A 24,652-nucleotide genomic window follows, 5' to 3' on the forward strand; every position below is an offset into this window, starting at 1 on the left:
TGCTTTATTGGTTTTTAACAGAATTGCTCTTACAAACCCTGAAAACTCAAACAATCGCTTTAGTTAAAGCTTTCATTTACTATCCAAATGGTTCAGAAACACACACATATGTAATCCCATACAGTGCATTTGGAAAGAATTCAGACCCCTTCGCTTTTTCACTTTTTGTTACGTTACAGCCTTATTCTAAAATTGATTTGTTTTTTTTTCTCATCAATCTACAGACAATACCCCATAATGACAAAGCAAAAACACACTTTTGGAAATGTTGGCAAACTTGTAAAAAAAAATTACTTGAATATCACATTTGCATAAGTATTCAGACCCTTTACTCAGTACTTTCTTGAAACATTTTTGGCATTGATTAAAGCCTTGAGTCTTCTTGCGTATGATGCTACACGCTTGGTATACCTGTATTTGGGGAGTTTCTCCCATTCTTCTCTTCAGATCCTCTTAAGCTCTGTGCTTAGGGTCGTTGTCCTGTTGGAAGGTGAACCTTTGCCCCAGTCTGAGGTCCTGAGTTCTCTGGAGCAGGTTTTCACCAGTGATCTCTGTACTTTGTTCTGTTCATCTTCCCCCCGATTCTGACTAGTTTCCCAGTCCCTGTCGCTGAGAAATATCCCCACTACATCATACTGCCACCACCATAGGGATGGTGGCAGGTTTCCTCCAAATGTGCTACTTGGCATTCAGGCCAAAGAGTTTTAGGTGCCTTTTGACAAACTCCAAACGAGCTGTCATGTGCCTTTTACTGAGTGGCTTCCATCTGGCCACTCTACCATAAAGGCCTGATTGGTGGATTGCTGCAGAGATGGTTGTCCTTCTGGACAGTTCTCCTATCTCCACAGAGGAACTTTGGAGGTCTGTCAGAGTAACAATCGGGTTCTTGGTCATCTACCTGACCAAGGCCCTTCTCCCCCGATTGCTCAGTTTTGCCGGGTGGCCAGCTCTAGGAAGAGTGTTCGTGGTTCCAAACGTCTTCCATTTAAGAATGATGGAGGCCACTGTGTTCTTAGGGACCTTCAATGCTGCAGACATTTGTTGGTACCCTTCCCCAGATCTGTGCCTCGACACAATCCTGCCTCGGAGCTCTACGGACAATTCCTTCGACCTCATGTCTTGGTTTTTGCTCTGACATGCACTGTCAACTGTGGGACCTTATAAAGACAGGTGTGTGCCTTTCCAAATCATGTCCAATCTATAGAATTTACCACAGGTGGACTCCAATCAAGTTGTAGAAACATGTCAAGGATGATCAATGGAAACAGGATGCACCTGAGCTCTATTTCGAGTCTCACAGCAAAGGGTCTGAATACTTATGTAAATGTATGTACAGTACTTATGTCATTATGGGGTATTGTGTGTACAATGATGAGGAACATGTTATATTTAATCAATTTTAGAATAAGGCTTTAACGTAACAAAATGTGGAAAAAGTCAAAGGGTCTGAATACTTTCCGAACGCACTGAACACACACTCGCTATCACACAGACAAGCACACAAACACACACAAGTACACACCACTCCCTGATACATTACACTTCAATCAGTGTACTGTTTTTAATTTCACAACACCATGCGTACACGCTAAGGTAAACAACCAGAGACGGATATTCCCCCACTGAGTTGACAGAGTTAATAATAATCTCTGATCTCTTGGCTGTTGTGATGACAAAACGAGCCGACCTAACCATGCGTTGAAGTGGCCAACCCAGGTTCCTCCCCGTTACTTTGATCAGGCCAGATGTTGAAGAAACATGTCTCCCTGTGAGTCTTGCTGTGCTGCTGTTCCCAAGCTAGGGACAGATATTAATTCCTCACATGTTCTGTTTGTTCTGTATGCGCTTATCTATTTGTCTGTGTATTCTGTGTCTGTGTGGGTCTGTGTCTATGTGAGTGTATTTGTTTGTGTATTAGGTTTCTATGTTTGGGTCTGGTTATGCTTGGGGGGTTTTCAGATTGTCATACCTCCATACCGACATTGTGCCATCCTGTGATATTTGGTAATACCGGCACTGAACACAAGGGGCCCTGTTTTCAAACCTCACTTAGCCTCTGTAATCTGAAGATTAGCCATGCTGACAAGTACATGTGAAATCCCATAGCGAAAATGTTACACAGTCTCTGACAAACTATTTGCAGGGCAGACAAGTAAGTCAAAAAATATTAGATAGCAAGGCTCTTGATCCAGGAGGGGATTCTCTGCTGTTACCAAGAGAAGCTTGATTTTGCAAGAAGCTAACCACTAGATAATTAGCTACTAATTTAGCACTGTAGAACATTTAGCACATTTTAGACAGTTAACTTAATAGTTATAAGATATCTAGGTGGCAAACATTTAGTTGTGAATTCCATACTGTAACTAGATCACCTGGTGGGTGCTGCACAACAGTGAGTGACTCACAAGGCCATGGTCTCTCACCTTTGTGTGCTTGTAAACAAATAATGTGACTGGTCACTACCGGTAAATTTATAATGGGACTTTATAATGGGACTAGAAATAAACAAAGAATGCAGTTTGCTTTATCTCCTATTGCACAAGTTGACTGCAGGTATTTACTTAAAAAACTAGTTACAAATATTCAAATGTATTAAAAAAACTTCAAACAAATAGTTTCAACGGTATTGGTGCTCTTAGAAAAAACATCCTGTGGCTATTTCCAAATACCTTGCTATACAGTATACCGCCCAAGCCTAGTCTGTGTCTCTGTGAGTCTATTTATCTGTTTATTCTGGGTCTATGTGTTGGTTTGTGTCTGTCTGTCCACGCCTGTGTGTTTGGTTGTGGTGTACATTATTTTATGAGATGGTAACTCATACAGTCACTAATTCCACATAGGGAGTAAGTATAAGGGGTTGGGGGGGGGATGAGTTGAATGCTAATGACTTTATCGGACCCCTGCAGCTTGGTTGGACTCAGAGTCTGTTTTCATACTGTGCACTGCATTGAATAGGCCTCTTTGGGGTTACGGTTCAGATTGATAGGAAACTGTAGTCCTTCATGTTCATGACTGGAGGGGTAGAGCTATGGATTCCAGCGGCAACGCGCCTTGTGGCCACCAGACCAGATTGGCAGGCGGTCGCAGTGGTATCAAAGCGACTCGCAACCTGCCGCAGCTTTGCCTCATTTTTCCCAATTTATGGATTAACAATGGAGATTGATGACAATGCCTAAACCTTTCTAGTTTCTTCAACCCTTTACATGTGCCATTGATTTTTTTCATAAATATGAATTTGTGGACAGTGCCTTCAGAAAGTATTCACACCCCTTGACTTTTTCCACATTGTTGTTGAAGCCTGAATTTGAAATGTAAATGTTGTGTCACTGGCCTACACACAATACCCCATAATGTCAAAGTGGTATTTTGTTTTTTAGAAATGTTTACAAATTAGTTAAAAATGAAAAGCTGAAATGTTTTGAGTCAGTATCCAATCTTAAATAAGTTCAGGAGTAAAAAGGTTGCTTAACAAGTCACATAATAAGTTGCATTGTCTCCCTCTGTGTGCAATAGTGTTTAACATGATTTTTGAATGACTGCTTCATCTCTTTACACCACACATGCAATTATCTGCAAGGTCCCTCAGTCGAGCAGTGCATTTCAAACACAGATTCACCCTCAAGGACCAGGGAGGTTTTCCAATGCCTTGTAAAGACGAAATGGTAGATGGGTAAAATAAAAAGTAGACATTGAATATCCCTTTGAGTATGATAAAGTTATTAATTACACTTTGGATGGTGTATCAATACACCCAGGTACTACAAAGATACCAGTGTCCTTCCTAACTCAGTTAATGGTGTGGAAGAAAACTGCTCAGGGATTTCAACATGAGGTCAATGGTGACTTTAAAACCGTTGCAGAGTTTAATGGCTGTGATTGGAGAAAACTGAGGATGGATCAACAACATTGTAGTTAATCCACAATACTAACCTAAATGATAGAGTGAAAAGATGAAAGTCTGTGAAGAATAAAACATATTCAAAAAAATGCATCCTGTTTGCAATAAGGCACTAAATTAAAACTGGAACAAATGCTAGACATTCGTCAAAAAAAATGTACTTCATATCCTGAATACAAAGCGTTATGATTGGGTCAAATCCAACGCACCACATCACTGAGTACCACTCTTCATATTTTAAAAAAATGGTGGTGGTGGCTGCATGGGTATGCTTGTCATCAGCAAGAACTAGGGAGTTTTTTTTAAACATAAAATTAAATGGAATAGAGCAAAGCACAGGCAAAATCTTAAGAAAACCTGGTTCAGTCCGCAGGACAATAGCCATGAACAATAAGCCACTCGGGAGCCATAAACAATATGACCAATATATATTGTCCTGCGAATAACAGGGTTCATAACATATCTGTGAGAATATCCAACAGGCTTTAATATAATTCTGAATGAAAACTAACAATTATAATAATCACTTTGTTTAAAAACTAACATTTTTGAGATCATTTCATTTTCAAATAACGTAAAATGAGCGAGAATAAGGCCATTCTTGAACATGGGGTGAGACATTGTTACTAATTTGTAAATAAAACCAGTTTGTTATTTTGAATGATTTATTTCTGTTTTTAGAGGGAGAGAAACCAAAAACCTACGATCATCTCATGGGTCGCCCAGTCTAGGGCGGCACTGATATTGAGCCAGCAACTGTTGCAACACAACAGGCGCTGCACAACATGACTAGTCGAGAGTGGCCTACACTACTACAGTAAAACCAAAATAATCCCAACAAAATAAAATAATAAAAACCTTAGTGTAACAACAGTTTTAGTAAGTATTACTGAAGTCGTGCACAATTATCAGTTTCTATTTTGTTTTTTGTCGCCCATTCGTTGTCAGTTAGAGACACAGTAGGACCCAAATGCATAATCAGTGCTCTAACTCCCCCTTGCTCTGGTCTGGAGCAATGAAGTGGTGGCGCAGGGTACCGTACTAAACCATAAATGACCTCCAAGTCCTGCGGTGTAAGTGCGCAATTTTTAAAGGAGAAACCACTGTATAACACAAGGCCAAATATACACTGGAGTATAAATACGCTGCTTTCCAAGACGTCATTGAATATTCCTGAGTGACCTACTTAGTTTTGACTTAAATCATCTTGAATATCAATGGCAAGACTTGAAAATGTCTGTCTAGGAAGGATCACTGCCAAAGGTGATTCTAACATGTATTGACTCAGGGGTGTGAATACTTACAGTACCAGTCAACAGTTGGGGAAACCTATTCATGTTTTTTCTTTATTATTACTATGTTATTACTATGTTCTACATTGTAGAATAATAGTGAAGACATCACAACTATGAAATAACACATATGGAATCAAGTCGCTTTGGATAAAAGCGTCTGCTAAATGGCATATATTATTATATTATTATGTAGTAACCAATAAATATATTTTATATTTGCGATTCTTCAAAGCCACCCTTTGCCTTGATGACACTGCCTTGACATTCTCTCAACCAGCTTCACCTGGAATGCTTTTCCAACAGTCTTGAAGGAGTATGCTGAGCACTTGTTGGCTGCTTTTCCTTCACTCTGCTGTCCAACTCATCCCAAACTATCTCAATTGGTAAAAAGAAAAACCCTATAATGAGTAGTTGTGTTAACTTTTGACTGGTACTGTATGTCAATTAAAATTTCTGTATTTAATTTTCAATACATTTGCAAAGAAATCAAAAAGTGTTTTATTTCAGTCCGTAACAACAAAATGTGGAATAAGTCAAGGTGTATGAGTACTTTCTGAATTCACTGCATATTTGTACATAGAGAAAGAAAGAAAAATGCTATTTTTTATAGGAGCATTTTACTCTTCCGCTTGAAAAGACTTCTGGTTTTATGCGAAGCCATTAAGGACCGAAGGCCTGCTGAAAATCCATCATCCCTGCACTGACATGCAGTAAAAACACATTTAATGAGCCTCCTTTAATTCCCCCTGTAAACACACACATTTAGGAATATTGAGGAGAGAGTAGACCTGTAATGGTCCTGGGAGGGGCTGGAGGCCAACTTTACCGTTGGCAACTATGGCAAAACAAAATATATCTCCAAAATTCAATCAACCTCTATAGGCATTCCTTGTTAGCTTTGAACATGTTAAGTCCTGCATGTCAAAAATGTTTTAGCTTTCACAGCCTGTAATTTACCAGTCACTGACACTGCTGTGTTGCTATTAATATGGATTAAACATTTTTTGATCTGCTGTCATCAAGTCATCCTGGAAATTCAGAAGTTCACTTGATAAAGGGCAAATAATGTCTAGTAAGTTGACAGTTTGTTTCACAGAATTCTTCATCGTTCCCCTGCGTGTCAACTGTGAGGAAACTGGGAGTGTCACGCCCTGACCTTAGAGAGCTGTTTTATTTCTCTATTTGGTTAGGTCAGGGTGTGATTTGGGTGGGAATTCTATGTTTTCTATTTCTTTGTTTTTGGCCGAGTGTGGTTCCCAATCAGAGGCAGCTGTCTATCGTTGTCTCTGATTGGGAATCATACTTTGGCAGCCTTTTTCCCACCTAATGTTGTGGGTAATTATTTATTTTCTGTGTGTGTTTGTGTGCGCCACGGTTGCGTCACATTCGGTTTCTGTTTACCTGTTTTTATTTGTGAAAGTTTCACTTTAAGATGTGGAATTACATGCACACTGCGCCTTGGCTCATCTATGACAGGGAGTTTGAAGACAGTGAACACGACAGGGAGTCTAGTCCTCTTTGTCATTGTGTTTTCTATGACCCCGTAGAGACAGCGAGAGAGAGAGGACATTTTTGTCTCGCTGACTAGTGGTAAAATATACTCTGGGGAGTCCGTGCTTCACTTGGTCCCAAGGGTCAATGTTATTTTGGTGGGAAAGACCTTGACTGTGCATAAGTCCGGTATGGTTCTTAAATGACTTGGATAGACGAGATTCACATGCACTATAATAGATAGTTACACTGTCATGTTAAGACTAGCTTTCAGTCGGAGAATGATTTTTTAAAATCAGTTTACAGCGAGTCAATGAGCCTCGAGGCTGTGGTTTCTCTGTGCAGATGGTACAAAATGCATGAACACAATTTTGCAAGGTCTCTTTTAATATAGCATTTGCAATGCACCAGTTATGTGTGTTTTAAAACATGCCCCGCAGCTACCCAGGCAATGATGCCTTCACGAAATTCATGAATAAACCAACTGCAGATATTTGTCAACGAACACGGCAGTCAATTTTTATCTTATCAGTAATTGTTGATTTTCCCCCAAAACATAATTGCATGCATACGTCTTGGTGTATTGGCAGAAGTGTGGAAACAAGTTTGATATTCATCTCTTCAAACACCCCAAATGTTAGTTTGATTTATTCTCTTTAATCAACCCAAATGTTAACGCCTAATCAAATTATTATTATTATTATTATTATGTAAGTTCGCTTGCATCTTGCATCTAATCAAAAGGAAAGTTTACTGAACCATTTGCTCACGATGAAAGAGGTTTATGACTTGGCTGGTTAATGTTTTCTTTAAAATGAGGTGAGAAGTTAAAGGGACAATACAGTCCAAAATCAGATGTTTTCAGACCTGAAAAGTGTTCTAATGTCATGATGTGTACACAACCCAGGTCGTCTGTTTTATATCCAGCTTTATGCCGCAATGTGAAACGTATGTGAAACGTAAACCCCATGTAATGTTACGGTGCTTATATTTTCCATTAATTGGGGTTAACACATGTAGACATGTATCTACACATCCAATGACGTGGGATGTGGACTCATATTGACATTACACTGCTTTGGAGGTCTGGCAACATCAAACAAACTTAGATTTCAGAGGGCCATGTCCCTTTAAACCCCCAATGCCAACCCCAGTCAGATTATAACTTGTGCTGTACTCAGAAACCCTTTTGTCATATAGAGTTGCAGTTTGGAGAAGTTTAACCTCTTTAATGTACTGCACTCAGCCAGTCCTGATGCTTTTAGCCTGTACATCTACAGCCCTTTGTGTCATTATTTCACCCAACATTTAATCTCATACTTCCCTTTCTTTATGTTTTGTCACACTATGCTTTGAGCCACTGGCAGGCTAAGTATAATCCATTTTTTGCTGTGGTAGATTTAGTATTACTGTACTTGGCTTACTAAGCAGGAAGAGGTCAAAGCATGCTGTACAGTAAACTTTTCAACAGTATGGGTAGGTGAGCTGTAAAAGACTGAAGTTGTCCTTTGGGATGAGTGATACAAGGCCGAATGGTGTCAGTAGCTGTTGGGCCAAAAAACACAAAGTTAAACTAGCTCTGTAGGTCCCTTACCAAAAAAATGCAAACAGTTGTGGCAAATATTTGGCCCATTTGCCATATATTTACGGCAAGCTCATATTTTCACATGCAAATTGGTTTTGCGGCAAACTTGCAACTTGTAAATATCTGGCAAACAATTAGGGGAATTTTGTGGCGAACATTCTACTGTTTGCGGCAAACTTTCTTCAAACTCAGTATGAATATGCAAATTAGATCAGGTTTTTGGTTACTGTGTGTTAACACCATTGAAATGTTGTATCTGCATAAACCAAATCACATAACTTTAAATGAACTTGCATCTCACAGAGAAAACTAAATGTACTAAATACACTAAACATGTATTCAATGCCTTAACAGATAAAAATGAAAACTAAATCAAACCCTATTGCCTTTTTGAGTGATAACGGCCCTGTGGAAGTCCTTTGTTCAAAGCTTGTTGAATGCATGCACTGAAACAATCAGAAAACAAAAAACAAATTAGCATACTGAAAACAATCACTGAAAACATGTTATATTTTGTCATCTTAAAAGGTAGACTTAGCGGCTGATGGGAGGGTTTGTCTTTGGACAAATGGGGTCAGCTGTTACAAAGTTGCCAAGAGGTTGCTTGCTTCTCACTGATACTGGTATTCTATATATTTTTCAGCAAGGAAACAATATTTCTGCCTTGTATAAATGCTATATAAACAAACCATGTAGCTAGCATCAACTGGGACTTACTAAATCAACCCTTAAATCTGTTCCTAGATTTGAATTAATTTAGCAAAAATATGATAGCTAATGTTAGCTAGCTAAGCGCTAGCCAGTCAGTGGTGCTGACAGATTTGAAACTGGTATCAACAAAATGTGTTTCACTCTATCGACATAAAATATGACATTGCTAACTAGGCATCAATTAGCTAACACAATTTAAATGTTTATTAGGAAGTTGAATTCATATGTTTAATTAATTAATTAGTTCCAAGACCAGGTTACTGGTCTTCTGGTGAACTTATGTGTACACCAGAAATGACTTCTGGTAAACTGTTTGCCACTAGTGGAGAATAAATATTGTTGCTTCAGGTTTACTGCAGATTCACCACTAGTGACAAACATTTGCAAACTTCTGGCAACATTTTGTGGCAAACTATGTAGTTTGCAGCAAATCTGCCACAAACTTGAGGGAGGTTTGCCACAACAAACTCCCTTTTGTAAGGGCTATCTCAATGTTTCACAGTCTATGAAGACCAGAGGGAAGTTTTATCATCAATATATAATTTCCTCTGAGACTTTGGATCTGTCAGGACAAGTACATTTTGCACTTGCAAAAGTTCTCCTTATTTTTACTTTCATATCCTCGAACCGTATTAAAGCTGTTCAAATATTCATTTGGATCTATCTCCTCCATGCTTACTGTACATAGTCTCTTGATAGATACCTTAAATCTCTTAACAAGACATATTGGACAACTTTTAGCCCGAACAAAAACATTTTGAAAACCGCAAACTTTCTGGGGTTTTTCTCCACTATCCAACCCCAGTAGAATTGAAAACACCTCAGGTTAGGATGCTCTGTCTTAAACGATACCAGTCAAATGGCACGCCTTCTTTGACTTGTGTTTAGGATCTGGATACATGCCAAGGCTATTGAAGTAACAGTGTTTGATGTATTCTTTGGCCCTTTGATTATGTTTCATTGGCTTAGACCAGGGCTCTCCAACCCTGTTCCTGGAGAGCTAACGTCCTGTAGTTTTTTCTCTCGCTCCAACCTTAATCACCTGATTCTAATAATTAGCTGGTTGATAAGCTTAATCAGGTTAGTTACAATGGGGTTGAAGCAAAAACTACAGGAGTGTAGCTCTCCAGGAACCAGGTTTGAGATTCCTGGTTCAAATTATGTAATATTAATCTGTTTGACATGTTTCCTATAGTCCTATTGAAGGCCTACTGTGCACGCTTTCCTTCAGATCATGCTTCGATGTTTGTAATGGTATAGGGTAATCAGTAAACCAGGGAGTGTAATTTATCAGTAGAGTCCAGAAGGAATCAAGAATGCATGAAGGAATAAGTCACAGATGTTGCTGTGTCGAGCATTTTTTTTGTCACAGTTCTAAGTGATCAGGTTAGGTTAAGGAATTTGAATATTTCTCCTCAGAGAAAGATGCACTATTAAAATGCAATGACATTTGATTCATGTTTGTCTTGTAAATTACATTTACCTTCTCATTTACCATGAAACGATTTGCAATATTGTGGCGTAGTCTTCTTTAAGATGCTGATCAGTTTCAAAGATCCAGGATATTGGCTAGTGCTGAGCAATTAACCAACATGTTGTTTCTGACATCGGATCAATTACTTGAATTCCATTTAGTTTTTTTAATGAGCTCAATGAGCCATTTCTCTAGAGAGAAATCCTATCAAGCACGAGAGACATCAAATCAAGAATGAACTATGGGACGCTGTAGGGAGTTGTAGTTTTTAATACGCAAATATTCTACCTAGTTCAGCGCTAGAAATGTGGTAATTAACTACGATGACCAGAATACATTGCGCATGTTCTTCCTGGCACCACACCCAGACGACATGAGAGAGAATGTACACAACACAGCAATGAGAGGGATATAGACAGTTCTGGAGGTATACAGTGTATTCGGACCCCTTCCATTTTTCCAAATTTTGTTATGTTACAACCTTATTTTAAAATGGATTACATTTTTTTTTAATCCTCATCATTCTACACACAATAACCTATAATTACAAATCCAAAACAGGTTTTTAGAATTATTATTATTATTAATAATTTTTTGGTACTTTTACCGCTTTTTCTCCCCAATTTCGTGATTTCCAATTGGCATTTACAGTCTTGTCCCGTCGCTGCAACTCCCCTACTGTAACGCTCAATGAGTGAATGCGTCAAGCGCAGAGAGCAAAGGATGCGGGGAAAAACACGCTTAAATGTCCAAAAATTCACAGGAACAAAATAGTATACCCAACACAAGTGTAACTATAAAACAAAATAGTACCCTATTGTGAAATACTAGGGACAGTGAGAAAACCCAACAAAACACTAACACCTCTCACAAATACAGAAGAACAAGCCCGCACAAACAGAAGCGGGCTAAACGAACTTAAATAACCCCACCCTAACAACCAAACAATGAACAGGTGAAACCAATTAGACAAAACCAAACGAACACAGAACAAAGGATCGGTGGCAGGTAGTAGACCGGCGACGACGACCGCAGAGCACAACCCGAACAAGAAGGGGAGCCACCTTCGGTAATATTCGTGACACCTACGGACTCGGGAGAGGGGAATGTGAGATAATTGTGTCCTCCGAAACACGACCCTGCCAAGCCGCAGTGCTTCTTGACACACTGCTCGCTCATTCCGGAAGCCAGCCGCACCAATGCGTCGGAGGAAACATCGTCCAACTGGCGACCGAAGTCAGCTTGCAGGCGCACTGCCCACCACAGGGAGTGGCTAGAGTGCGATCGGACAAAGACATCCCAGCCGGCCAAACCCTCCTCTAACTCAGACGATGCTGGGCCATTTGTGCGCATAGGTCTCCCGGTCACGGCCGGCTGTGACACAGCCTGGGATCGAACCCGGGGCTGTAGTGATGCTTCAAGCACTGCAATACAGTGCCTTAGACCTCTGTGCCAGCTGTTTATTTTATGTTTGCAAATGTATAAAAACACTACAGAAATACCTTACAAGTATTCAGACCATTTGTATCAAAATTGAGCTCAGGTGCATCCTTGAGATGCATCTACAACTTGATTAGAGTCCATCTCTTGTAAATTCAATTGATTGGACCTGATTTGGAAAGGCACACACCTGTCTATGTTTTATTTAACTAACTAACAAATTCTTATTTTCAATGACAGCCTAGGAACAGTGGGTTAACTGCTTTGTTCAGGGACAGAACGACAGATTTTTACCTTGTCAGCTTGGGGATTTGATCTTGCAACTTTCTGGTTACTAGTCCAACGCTCTAACCACTAGGCTACCTAAGGTTCCACAGATGACAGTGGATGTAAGAGCAAAAACCAAGCCATGAGGTCGAAGCTCCGAGACAGGATTGTGTCCAGGCACAGATCTGGGGAAGAGTACCAAAAGATGTCTGCAGCATTGAAGGTTGCAAAGAGCACAGTGGCCTCCATCATTCTTAAATGGAAGAAGATTGGAACCACCAAGACTCTTCCTAGAGCTGGCCGCCCGGCCAAACTGAGCAATCGGGGGAGAAGGGCCTTGGTCAGGGAGGAGACCAAAAACCTGATTGTCACTCTGATAGATCTCCAGAGTTCCTCTGTTAGGGATGGGAGAACCATCTCTGCAGCACTCCACCAATTAGTATTTTACAGTAGAGTGGCCAGACTGAAGCCACTCCTCAGTAAAATGCACATGACAGCTCAATTGGAGTTTGCCAAAAAGGCACCTAAAGGACTCAGACCATGAGAAACAAAATTCTCTGGTCTGATGAAACCAAGATTGAACTCTTTGGCCTGAATGCCAAGGGTCCCGTCTGTAGGAAACCTGGCACCATCCCTACGGTGAAGCATGGTGGTTACAGCATCATGCTTTGGAGATATTTTTCAGCAACAGGGACTAGGAGACTAGTCAGGATCGAGGGAAAGATGAACGCAGCAAAGTACAGAGAGCTCCTTGATGAAAACCTGATCCAGAGAGCTCAGGACCTCAGACTGGGGTGAAGGTTCATCTTCCAACAGGACAACGACCGTAAGCACACACCAAAAGAAAACGCAGGAGTGGCTTCGGGACAAGTCTCTGATTGTCCATGAGTGGCGCAGCCAGAGCCTGTACTTGAACCAGATTCAACATCTCTGTAGATGTTCCCCATCCAACCTGACAGACCTTGAGAGGTTCTGCAGAGAAGAATGGGAGAAACTCCCCAAATACAGGTGTGCCAAGCTTGTAGCGCCATACCCCATAAGACTCGAGTCTGTAATTGCTGTCAAAGGTTCTTCAACAAAGTACTGAGTAAAGGGTCTGAAAACGAATGTAAATGTTTTTGCTTTTGTCAGTATGGGGTATTGTGGGTACATTGATGGGGGAAAAACAATCTGAATACTTTCGGAATGCACTGTAGCTCTACCCAATTGTTGGTTGTAGAAGTCTTGAAAGTATGCCTTATATACTTTGAAGAACTACTAAAATAGTTATTTTGTCAGAAGCCTTGCAGCATTTGCAGCGGTGGCAACCAATAATCAGGGGCTACTCTTTTCACTAGCCAAGGGGAGCACATAAATAATGTGAGATGGTTGTCTGGATGTCTGGCTGCTACTACCTGAGCAGAGATGAGATGTTGACTAAGAAATGAAGGAAAAGTCTTAATTTTAAAAAAAGTTATACACAACTGAAAGTAAAGTCATGTGAATAAATGATGGTTAATAAGTGATATGCAGTAATGCTCAGTCACTACCATCATGGGGCTCTCATTAAAGATGCAGCATGTAACTTTATGGGCGACCCGACCATTCTCATTGAAGGCAAGTCCAAGAAGCCGTAGACATGTTCTATGTGTGCTATTTCTATGCTTTCCGTTATTGAATTTAATTTTTGCGTCTTTCGGTTTTGTACACCAGCTTCCAACTGCTGACAATATATTTCACAGCGGTTTAGATGGTACAGTGATTCTGTACTCCATGCATTGCTTGTTTTGTCACAAACTGAAATTAAGATAACTTTTCCATTATTATTATTATTTTTTAACATATTTTTGCATATTGTACTTTTAGCTGCTTTATTCTGTGTTGTTAGAGACAATGGATTTTTGTTTTCAATGTTTTGGCAATTGACTGAATTTCAATTAAAAAGCTCTAAAATAATTAGGGTCATATTTCAGAATGCAATTAATGTTTAAAAAAAAAGGATGTTCTTTATCCTGCATGGTTTATTTGGTCTGGCATAGGTGTAATCTGGCATAGGTTTAATCTGGCATAGCCTATTCTAGACCCATGTGAAACAGTGAAAAATCCTAAATACACAGTATTTAATACTTTCTTAATAGTGTCTAATTCTTTATTATGAGGACATTACATTATGAGGCCGTTTCATGCAGTTGATATTGTGACATGGCAGACTACCACTTCGAAAGTGATGTTTAGTTATCACCAGACTGTTTATCCCTGGGTTGTCCCCTGTGTCTTGCAGCGTGTCAGCAGCAGTGTGACCCAGCATCCTGCAGGGTGGTGTTTGGGATGCGGAGAGCTGTATAGGAGCTGAGTGGGCACCTCACCTCAACGCCGTCTGCTTCCTGTGCCGCTTCAAGATGGATTAGAGACTAACGCCTCCGGAGATCAAAGGTACGTTATGTAACGTAATCAGCCCCTGCTCCACTGCTCTCCTCAATAAGGCTTTGGCCCGGGAGTAGAGGAGTATAGAGGAGCAACAGAGGGAGTGTGAAGTCCCACTGTTGTTTGTCTAGTGTAGTACAGTGGGCTACATTGTGGTCGGCCATTACTCCCCATTGAACATGTATGAATGTGCCAGAGGGGGCTGAGAGAAAGAGCCAGGCTGCTTTAATGCTGTAAATTGTGCTGCAGACATCACACTTTTCAAGGATGGGGAATTAAGAAAGACAGGACTGCAGACAGGACCTTACCTGGTCACAGGAAACCCTTTTTTTTAGGAAGACGGAGCTCTCTTGTTCACTGACTTGCAAGCAAGCTGCATGGGAGGGATGGGAGGACTAATATACTGAAGCACCACCTCTGAAGTGCCGGAGGGAAGGAAATTATTTGTTTTCCGTGAAGCACAGTTGTTACAGTTTAAACATGGGTGAGATGTACTGTACTATCAGTATTCGCTGGAGATTGTCAAGCCCTGAACTTAGAGAGCCTTTTTATGTCTCTATTTGGTTTGGTCAGCGTGTGATTTGGGGTGGGCTTTCTCTGTTTTTGTTTTCTATGATTTAGTATTTATATGTTTTGGCCTGGGTATGGTTCTCAATCAGGGACAGCGGTCTATCGTTGTCTCTGATTGGGGACTATACTTAGGTAGCCCTTTTCCCTCCTTTCAGTGTGGGAAGTTAACGTTGTTTGTGGCACATAAGCGCTTAAGCGGCACTGTTATTGTGGATTGTTTGGTCCTATTCATTCGACGGCCGTGACAGAGATATTCTCCCTCTTGACTTTTCCACTTTGTTTTCTTCTGTCGGAATCTTCCTGCATGTGTTTGTTGCTGTAGTATAACGCCAAAACAAGCCATTACCCTTTTCACACTATTGTGCAGAGCTAAACCAAACTGTGCTGCCTCGCATATCTTATTTGCACATTCTTCTTTTCAGCATGATTCCAGCCAATGAGGGCAGCAGGTAGCCTAGCGGTTAAGAGCGTTTGGGCCAGTAACTGAAAGTTCGGTGGTTCCATTCCCCGAGCTGACAAGGTGAAAAATATGTCAATATGCCCTTGAGCAAGTCACGTAACCTGGATTGCTACTGTATGTTGCTCTGGATAAGAGTGTCTGGTAAAATGTAAACATTTAAATGTCACCAGCTCTGTACAGCTTGGCTTGGATTGGCTCAGTAGTGTGAAAAGCCCTTATGAGTCTGAAGAAACAGAACCAAAATTGCCTCAGTTACAGTTTTATTTGTTGAGAAAGGGACTTTGTTCAAAATCACATATGGTGCTGAGTGTAGCAGGAGATCAGGATTTTATACAAAGGCAATTTTTATTCACGGGAAAATAATATGATGCAATAATATGATGCAGCCGGCAGATCATACAGAGGCTGTCTCCATTATCCACCTGCTGTTCTGGGCCAGGGAAAAACAACCACATTCAAAGGAAGCTTAGATTGACACAAAGAGGATCTGAATTTCCCCAAACCTGCAGATACTGTATCTTCCAGATGGCAAACAATGTTTATGTGGAGTCAATCACAGTGAAAGGGGTTAAGTATTTCAGAGCTGCCTTCCTCACCTGTGAACTTTTCACCCAGCATGCATTGTGTTATGTACTTTTTCCTCATACACACAGATGCAGATGTGCACACAGACGTACACACACGCTCACTTGCCTTGAAGAAAATATGGCAAGTGAGCGTGGAACAAACTGTTTACTGTATTTGTGGATGAAATTTCAATACAAATTAATGCACTGCATGACAGCCTTTTCATATATTTTTTTAAGTAGCCCCAGTCCTCCCAACAGACTGCATTGGTATGGTCTGAATACAAATGTAAGAATACACAGTCTGCTCAGAAAGCATGGCATCGCTCTGAAGTACTGGCCCTGTGAAATCCACTGGGAACTGAATTTGACTTAGCCGACTTTGGCCCAGATATTTTTCAATTTCATAGCATACTGTATGCATTCTTGCATGACGTGCACGTATATCACTCTGCTGCAGATCCTGCAAAAATATCCCTCCACTGTACATAAACCTCTGCTTTTATATCGGATCCTAAATCACCAGAGTGAATTTATTTTTACTCAAGCGTGTTTATCATCTTCATTAAAAATGGCCATACTTCATACTGTTTACCATTCAACTTTGTTTACCATGACTTGCCTAGTTAAATATAGGTTCAATAAAATCAAATACAAAATCATTTTAACCGCTCTCAGCGATGCTCCAGTAACAGCATTGTGGTGCTCCATCCTCAAACTTTTTCCTGTGTGAGCCGTGCAGCAAACAGAGCCTGGTGGAGTTGAATCTCTCCAGCCTATCCTGCAGTGTGTGTTCACTGAACTCATCAGGTCCAGTCTGCCGCTGGGGTCTCCTGCCTTTATCCATGCACCTGAGAGTTGGAGATAAGCCACACTGATTTTTGTCTGCTGCTATGTAACAGATTATTTTGTGAGACGGGCATCAATGACACAGGAATCACTGGAGGGGATGTCTGGGCTGGCCAGAGAGAGCACTGTGAGTGTTGTTAGAGAGAAACGTATTATCTCAGAATACCATTTGAATGAGAAACAGCGGACGTGTATGTGTGTGTGCATGTGTGTGCATGTGTGTGTGTGTGTGTGTGTGTGTGTGTGTGTGTGTGTGGTGTCCTCCCAGAATGGCTACATGGTCATCATTCCAGTTGTGCCCCTGTCAAGGCTTGGATTAATGCATAAGGTCATTGACTTGTGGGTAAGGCTGTGTAATCAGTAGCTTTTACTGCTGCTATAAACCGTTTTCACCCTTTTTTTGGTCACAGAGTGCAAGTTCTCTCACTTCATCAAGAGAGCGAGTGGCAAAAGGCACGGGAGAGAGAGTCATGCGGACTGAGTGCGTGTCACCGATTCGCTTCCACCCATCATGCCATTTCCCTAAATTTCACTGTCAGTTTTCTTATCAGGCAAAGATCATATTTTCAGACAGATGCTCAGCTTGTGCTTATTCGTGGTTGTGCTGAGGTTTCTGTTGTCCTTCCAGGCGATCGTCCTATTGCCCATTGAAATTCAGTTTTATTCACTTATGTTTGATCAGTGCTGTTTAAATAGCTGTCTCAATATTTGTGGACCCAATTGTTAAGATGCCTGGCTGTTTGGCTTCATCAGTGGAATTTAAAGTGTTCCTGTCCTCTCACACTCTGACAAGTCTAGCGGAAAATGAAATTAGGAGAGTAGGACCAGTTTGAGACATGACTCCCAGCTATCCAAGTTCTGCCTGTGTTGTACATTAAATACACAGTACAGACAAGTACTGTATAGGGGAATTCAGAATCAAGGTGATTGGTATGCGATGAGCGTACGTGTACGCACTGAAACTCATCAACTTTTGCGAATTCAAGAGATGTTGACCTTGAGTAACTCATTAGAAAACCACTTCAAATATATGACCTGTGTTACTGTTGTGCTGTTGCTGTCTCTCATATATACACCATGTAATTCACAAGAGTATGCCCTCTGCAATGTGTACTCCTATATACTCCATGTAATTCACAAGAGTATGCCGTCTGCAATGTGTACTCCTATATACCCCATGTAATTCACAAGAGTATGCCCTCTGCAATGTGTACTCCTATATACCCCATGTAATTCACAAGAGTATGCCCTCTGCAATGTGTAATATGCTGATTAATTCAAAGGATGCCCACATACTTGAGTACAGCTGTGAGGCTTTCACAAGCCAGAATTTCTTATTGCCTAACTTTCGAGACGTCAATGTACAGCAACATTTTTAGATGTCATTGCAGAACACCCACCATATGCATATACACACACACTTAGCTGTGGGCTATAATCAATATAGCAGTAGAACAAATATCACCATTTCAGAATAGAACTTCAAATAAAATAAATCATTGTAGACTACAGCAGAACACACATATGAGAATATATAGGCCTCCTGCCTATTTGATAATATAAAGCACATTCAGGTTCAACTTCACAGTACAGGAACACGTTTGTAAAGGGGAAAAAAACCTACCCTAGTTTTCAAAATCTCCCAGAATGACTCTTCCTGTGTCAAGTCCATTTAACTCCTGACAGTCAATTTCTTGCTCAAAGCTATAAGCGCGCCTGTGGCTGTGAGGTTAAGCCTCCTTCCAAGGCTGTTCGGGAAGACTCTGGCTGTAGTGTCTATTTTTTTTGTATTTTGAGTGTTAGCTATAATCTGGGTGTCCTCTTTATCCTTGTGTACAATGCTTGCTGCCACCAAATGTGCCTTGGTTCTGGCCTGTTAAAAAAAAAACATTTCTTTCTGAGGGCTCTTTGTTGGTGTTTTTGACGTCTGAGGCAGAACTGTTCATGTACATTCCGCCCACTCTTTTGCTAGTTTAATCCCTCCAGTCGTTTCTAGAACCAAACTCCTTACCTTTTTGCATGTTGTACAGCCCAGCATTGAATTCTGCATGACAAGCCAGGGGTTATTCACCGAGTCTTGACTCGCTAGTAACCCTATAAGCTAGTGTAGGTGCCCGCTGGAAAGAGTCTGACTCGCTAGTAGGGCGGTGGTGATTTTTGGACTTGATAAAGGTAATCAAACTCGATTGCCTTTTCTTATCCATTTTTTTTTTAAATCTGGCTTTCCCACAGTTTAAAATTCAGCAAGCAGACGACTAGGCTACGTGACGTGTTTACTTTGGAACCTCTTCACTAGCCGACCACCACTACCAAGACCTGTGTCAAGATCAGTTACTAACCCCACCGGCCCTCCTCATAACCTCTATGTGCAAATAAGAGAACAGGTCGTAAATCAGTGTAGCAAGATAGGATGATTTACACAGAAGGATCACCGTGCTTTTACGTGATGGTCTTTCTGGCGGGTGGGAGAAATAACGAGGTGGCAACTTGATTTAACACTGATTGTGTTTATTAGAATGTTTACACAGTTGCGAACAGTGAAACAATGAATAAATCATGCTGTGAGAGGTACCGGATCCGGGCAAATAGGTGCCGGAACGAACTAGTCAAATCTGAGCGGTGCCAGATCCGCTTCAATGTAAGGACTGGCAACAGGCCACTCTGTATCAGGCTTAACCTGTTCTAGCTGAACGGACACAGGTAGAGGGCAAGACTGCACAGCCCTCCCTTGAGAAACCAAATCAAATCTCTCTAACAGGAGCTCAAACGGGTACATATCAGCACTTGACCCCTCCCAGGACCATACAATTACCCAATTGGCAATTACAACCAATAAAATGGTTCTACAATATAAAAAGCAATTCCTACATCCATTTTTACATTGATACATTTGTCTCAACCATACTTAATGATTATTAGCCTGAGGGTGTTTTATCACCATTCATACGTGGAACAATCATTATCTCTTATTCAACTCCAAAGCGTGGTGGGTGAGTAAGCCGCGTGCACATCCAGAATGACAGAAGCATTGGACGCGGTGCGTTTCAGAAAAAAACAACAAGAAAATAACCTTTGAATAATGACATCAGTGTTCTTCAGGTCGGAGCTCTAGAAAGATGCCCGAGTTTCCAACTTGGATGACCGTTCAAAAGATTATTTCCCCCAGACGGAGCTCGAGTTCCAAGTTGTGGTTGAAAGCACTGAAGTCAGAAGTCTGAGATTTACCAGTTCGCAGTTACTCTGAACGTGACAACAGACACATGGAACTCCGACCTAACCCGGAAGTATTATACAAATGATTCAAATTAAATAAACAGAACTTCTACCTCATAACTCATGCGAACGTTCATGTGCACAATAAACATCATGCCCACTCAGATGGTAAGAAATGGTCAATTAAAATGTAGCGTATCAAACATGAAACAGAAATGTCTAAGTGTTGCAATAAACTGTACAGGATGAATTGATGAAACACTAGCAGTTATTCTAGGAGTAGATGGGGGGAATATAAATTTGCCCACAGGAGGTTGGTGGCATCTTAATTGGGGAGGATAGGCTCGTGGGAATGGCTGGAATGGAACGGTATCAAATACAGCAAACGCATAGTTTCCATTCAATTTACTCCCTTCCAGACATTATCCTGAGCCGTCCTCCCCTCAACAGCCTCCACTGGATTTGCCACGTTATACATTTACCCATGTGAAAAGCAACAGCAAACATTTAACCCACCTGTGTTCAGTGATAGTTTGCTGGTCCAATCGAGTGTGCAAGAGGGATTCTGCGGCTACTGTCTCCAGCTGTGTGGAGAGGAATCCACAGAGACTCTGTGTCACACAGTGAGTGACAAAACGTTACGAATCCTGGCCAGCTCATTTCAAGTCACAAGTCGAGTCCAGAGGCTCCTTGCCCAAGTCAGGTCACAAGTTATTTTATATCAAGTCGAGTCTCAAGTCATAATATTTGTGACTCAAATCCAAGTCATGTGACTAGAGTCCACAACTTTGCTCTTCTATACGGTTGCCATTTTAATATTTATGAACCTGCACTGCAGGTGCACTGCACTGCCTTCTATTTCAATAAGGCTGTAAGTACAAAAGGTGTACTATTGTGTATTCATATTTTACAATTGCCTCGGCCGCATGTTGACCCGGGGCCATGTGCTGCATCTCTGTAGATGTGCTTGTTGCTGTAAATGAGTCTTCCAGCAACTTGTGTTTACGTTTGCTTTGAGAGTGAGAGAGAAGGGAGAGAAGGGAGAGAGACGAAATGAACCATCTCGAGATGCGTAAAGAGAGAAGGGAAGGGATGGGGTTGGGAGGGAGGGAGGGAGGGAGGGAGGGAGGGATGGGATGGGGGGAGGGAGGGAGGGAGGGTTGGGAGGGAGGGAGGGAGGGAGGGAAGGGAGGGAGGGAGGGATGGGGTTGGGAGGGATGGGAGGGAGGGAGGGATGGAGGGAGGGATGGGGTTGGGAGGGAGGGAGGGAGGGAGGGAGGGAGGGGGGGATGGGAGGGAGGGAGGAGGGAGGGAGGGATGGGAAGGGAGGGAGGGAGGGAGGGAGGGAGGGATGGGATGGGATGGGGTTGGGAGGGAGGGAGGGAGGGAGGGATGGGATGGGGTTGGGAGGGAGGGAGGGAGGGAGGGATGGGGTTGGGAGGGAGGGAGGGAGGGAGGGAGGGATGGGGTTGGGAGGGAGGGGGAGGGAGGGAGGGAGGGATGAAGGGGGAGGGGGAGGGAGGGAGGGAGGGATGGGGTTGGGAGGGAGGGAGGGATGGGGTTGGGAGGGAGGGAGGGAGGGAGGGAGGGGGGATTGGGAGGGAGGGAGGGATGAGGGAGGGATGGGAGGGAGGGAGGGAGGGATGGGGTTGGGAGGGAGGGAGGGAGGGAGGGGGATGGGGTTGGGAGGGAGGGAGGGAGGGAGGGATGGGGTTGGGAGGGAGGGATGGGAGGGAGGGAGGGAGGGATGAAGGGAGGGAGGGAGGGAGGGATGAAGAAAGACAAAGACGGAGAGTGACAAATGGAGGGGCAGAATGAGACCATGCCATTCTTACTGATCTAGTCAGAGTAGAGTGGAGGGAAGAGGCCTGTCGGGCCCAGGCTACAGTAGCATCTGGTTCCAGTGGAGTGTGGTGAAGGGTGGCTTTGCTAGAGCTTGGTAAACACCATGTAGGATGGAGGGGGGGGGAACATCAGTAAAAAGCCAATGTCCTCTTGCCTGATTGATAGAACCACTTTGTTCTGTATTTCTATTATTGCAGTCTGATGAGATGCGGGCTGTGGAGGGTGTGAAGGAGAGGAGGGCAAGGGGGGTTTTGCGCCCATATCTATGCTTTGTCTTTTTCTGTGGAACATTTAAGTGAGCAAGCAGTTCCCAGATAGCAAAATTATTATGGCCCAAATCCAGCCCACCGATACCAGGTAATGTGACCAGATCTGGCCCACAGTCGTCTGCTATCTGGGCTGTAGCCTAGCTACCAGTCAGAGCCTCAGGATTAACAGAGCAAGGTTTTGTATAGGTTAACACTGTGACATTTTACCCAGCTTTCCTTTCTCCATTGTACCTTTAAGCCTGTACCGAGTCATGAACATTTCTCCCAATGGCAGACAGTGTATTGTGGAGCTGTGGAATGGGTGAAGACAATTTGCTCTGAATAACCCTGTGTATGGGCCCCGAAAGAGTGACAGCTCCTTATCACTGCTACTGCCAACTAATCAAAGTTGAAACCGGGTCAGGCTGAATTTAAGAGCAGCTAATTAAAATATCCGGGTTATACCCGAAACGGCGCTTCGTTTATCTTCTCATGCAGAGTCGGATGGAGATATGGGCCGCGTAATATAAGGGGGTCTGAGTATTACTTCCAAGTTCAACAGCATCAGATAGCAGGAACATTCCAATGTCTTCATGGTGGGGGGGGGGGGGCTAAATCTCTAATAGGAGCTATATCTAGACTATTCCCATGTCTCTGTACATCTGCCATTCTGGTGTGCTGTGCCAAGGCCTTTTCCAAAATGCCGTTTTCACAGGCTGCTTGAGAGGAGCTGGTGTTGATGGGAAGGCAGTAGTGGGGTGTGAAAAAGGTCACCCTTACTCGATCTGCCTGGCTGTCCCCTTGGCTATAGTACTCTCCTCTCGGGGGAAAGCCATTTTACACCCAGTGACACTTCCCAAAATAAGCACATGCTATTGACGAATGATGGATGCTGAGCCATGAAAAAAAGGATAATCAAGTGCCTTGAGATCTTATCTCCATTGTCATCTGCTGTGCTTGCAGAACAAGACAACCTCAATTGTTGAAAACACAACGAGCCCAGTACTCTAGATGTGCATGAGCACTTTCTGTAAATCCATCAATGGGTAGTTCACAATTTCTGGGAGTGTTTTTTTCAACCCCAGTCGAATGTTTTTTTGATATGTAAAAATTGCTAAACCCTTTTAATCTTTGATTGGGGCACGTAATATAGAATTGTAAATCAGAGTATATGGAGAGCTTTGTCTAGATTTTTTATTTATTTATTTATTTTACCTTTATTTAACTAGGCAAGTCAGTTAAGAACTAATTCTTATTTTCAATGATGGCCTAGGAACACTGCAGGTAAACTTGCTTATTGAAATGCAGCCATGTTTCAGCCATGGTAGAGGATTTACCTCAGAGAGAAAAGGCTTAGATTGACGAAGGCAAAATCTCTATCGCCCAGATAAGAAGCATCAGCATCCGGCCTCTCAACATCAGCATCCAAGACAAGTCATTTGATGCTTCCCCGCTTTTATTGAGCAAAAAATTAGCTTCAGAAGCTCTTGAACTTAAAATCTCAACCTATTGACCCAAAGTGTTGATTACCCTGGTAACCTGTCTCTTATCTCTCTAAGACCCTGTTTAAAACAGATTAAGGGAGCCTATTATCTGGAAATCTTTAGATTGTGCATAAAATGCTCAGCATGTTTTAGTATTCCTTATCTTAATAACAAGCATAGCGAGGGGAGTTTGGAAGCAGCAAAGCTGATCACGGAATGGCTCATTTTCTTTGTGTGGCCCACCTTAAAGTGTAATTTCTCACCAGCGGCCGGTGAGAAGCATTAATCTGAGCTGGGTTGGTCGCCTCCTGGCTTGGCCATGATCCTGAGTGGGGTGGATCTGGGGGAGGTGAGCAACAGCAGGTGTAATATCTCAAACCGGACAGGCCATGAAGTCTGGAGATAGTAGTATTCCTCCTCCACACAGCCACAGAATAACGGCACCACGAATTAGTTTACTGCAGGCCCTGAATTTACTGCCCTCCCTGCCAGTCGGTTGGCCCACTTAGTATGCGTCTCCAGCCCCACACCGTTTTCAGAAACAGGCCTTCCGAAAAAGGCTGCTCTGAGGGCAGTCTCTGCTCAGGGCTTGATGTATAGCCTTCCATAAAGCACTTTCTGGCGCTCATCGTTTTTGTTTCACGTTTGAAGCACACTGTTAGACCTTTTCGTCTCTCAACTCTCAGCCTACAACAACCACCTTATATTTTAGTAGCTAATGAGTAGCGATGAGCCCCCTTCGTTTGGATTATAAAAAGGTGTGAATTTATCAACTCCAATCTTTTATCCGTATCGGCATAAATCAACATTGTTGTAATAAACCTTGAAATGTGTCTTGTCCGCATTGGACTCT

At 42.2% G+C, this 24,652-nt stretch overlaps 1 protein-coding gene across 1 annotated transcript in view; it reads left to right on the plus strand.

Annotated features, from left to right (window-relative positions):
* Positions 1 to 24,652, plus strand: part of LOC124006128 (glutamate receptor ionotropic, kainate 4-like) — a 427,028-nt gene that overhangs the window by 93,731 nt on the left and 308,645 nt on the right. The window contains exon 2 of the mRNA XM_046315921.1: positions 14,422 to 14,573. The gene's annotated coding sequence lies outside the window, so the exon portion shown is untranslated. The remainder of the gene's footprint in view (positions 1 to 14,421; positions 14,574 to 24,652) is intronic.

This window comes from Oncorhynchus gorbuscha, linkage group LG19, assembly GCF_021184085.1.
Source record: "Oncorhynchus gorbuscha isolate QuinsamMale2020 ecotype Even-year linkage group LG19, OgorEven_v1.0, whole genome shotgun sequence".
Taxonomy (NCBI): Eukaryota; Metazoa; Chordata; class Actinopteri; order Salmoniformes; family Salmonidae; genus Oncorhynchus; species Oncorhynchus gorbuscha.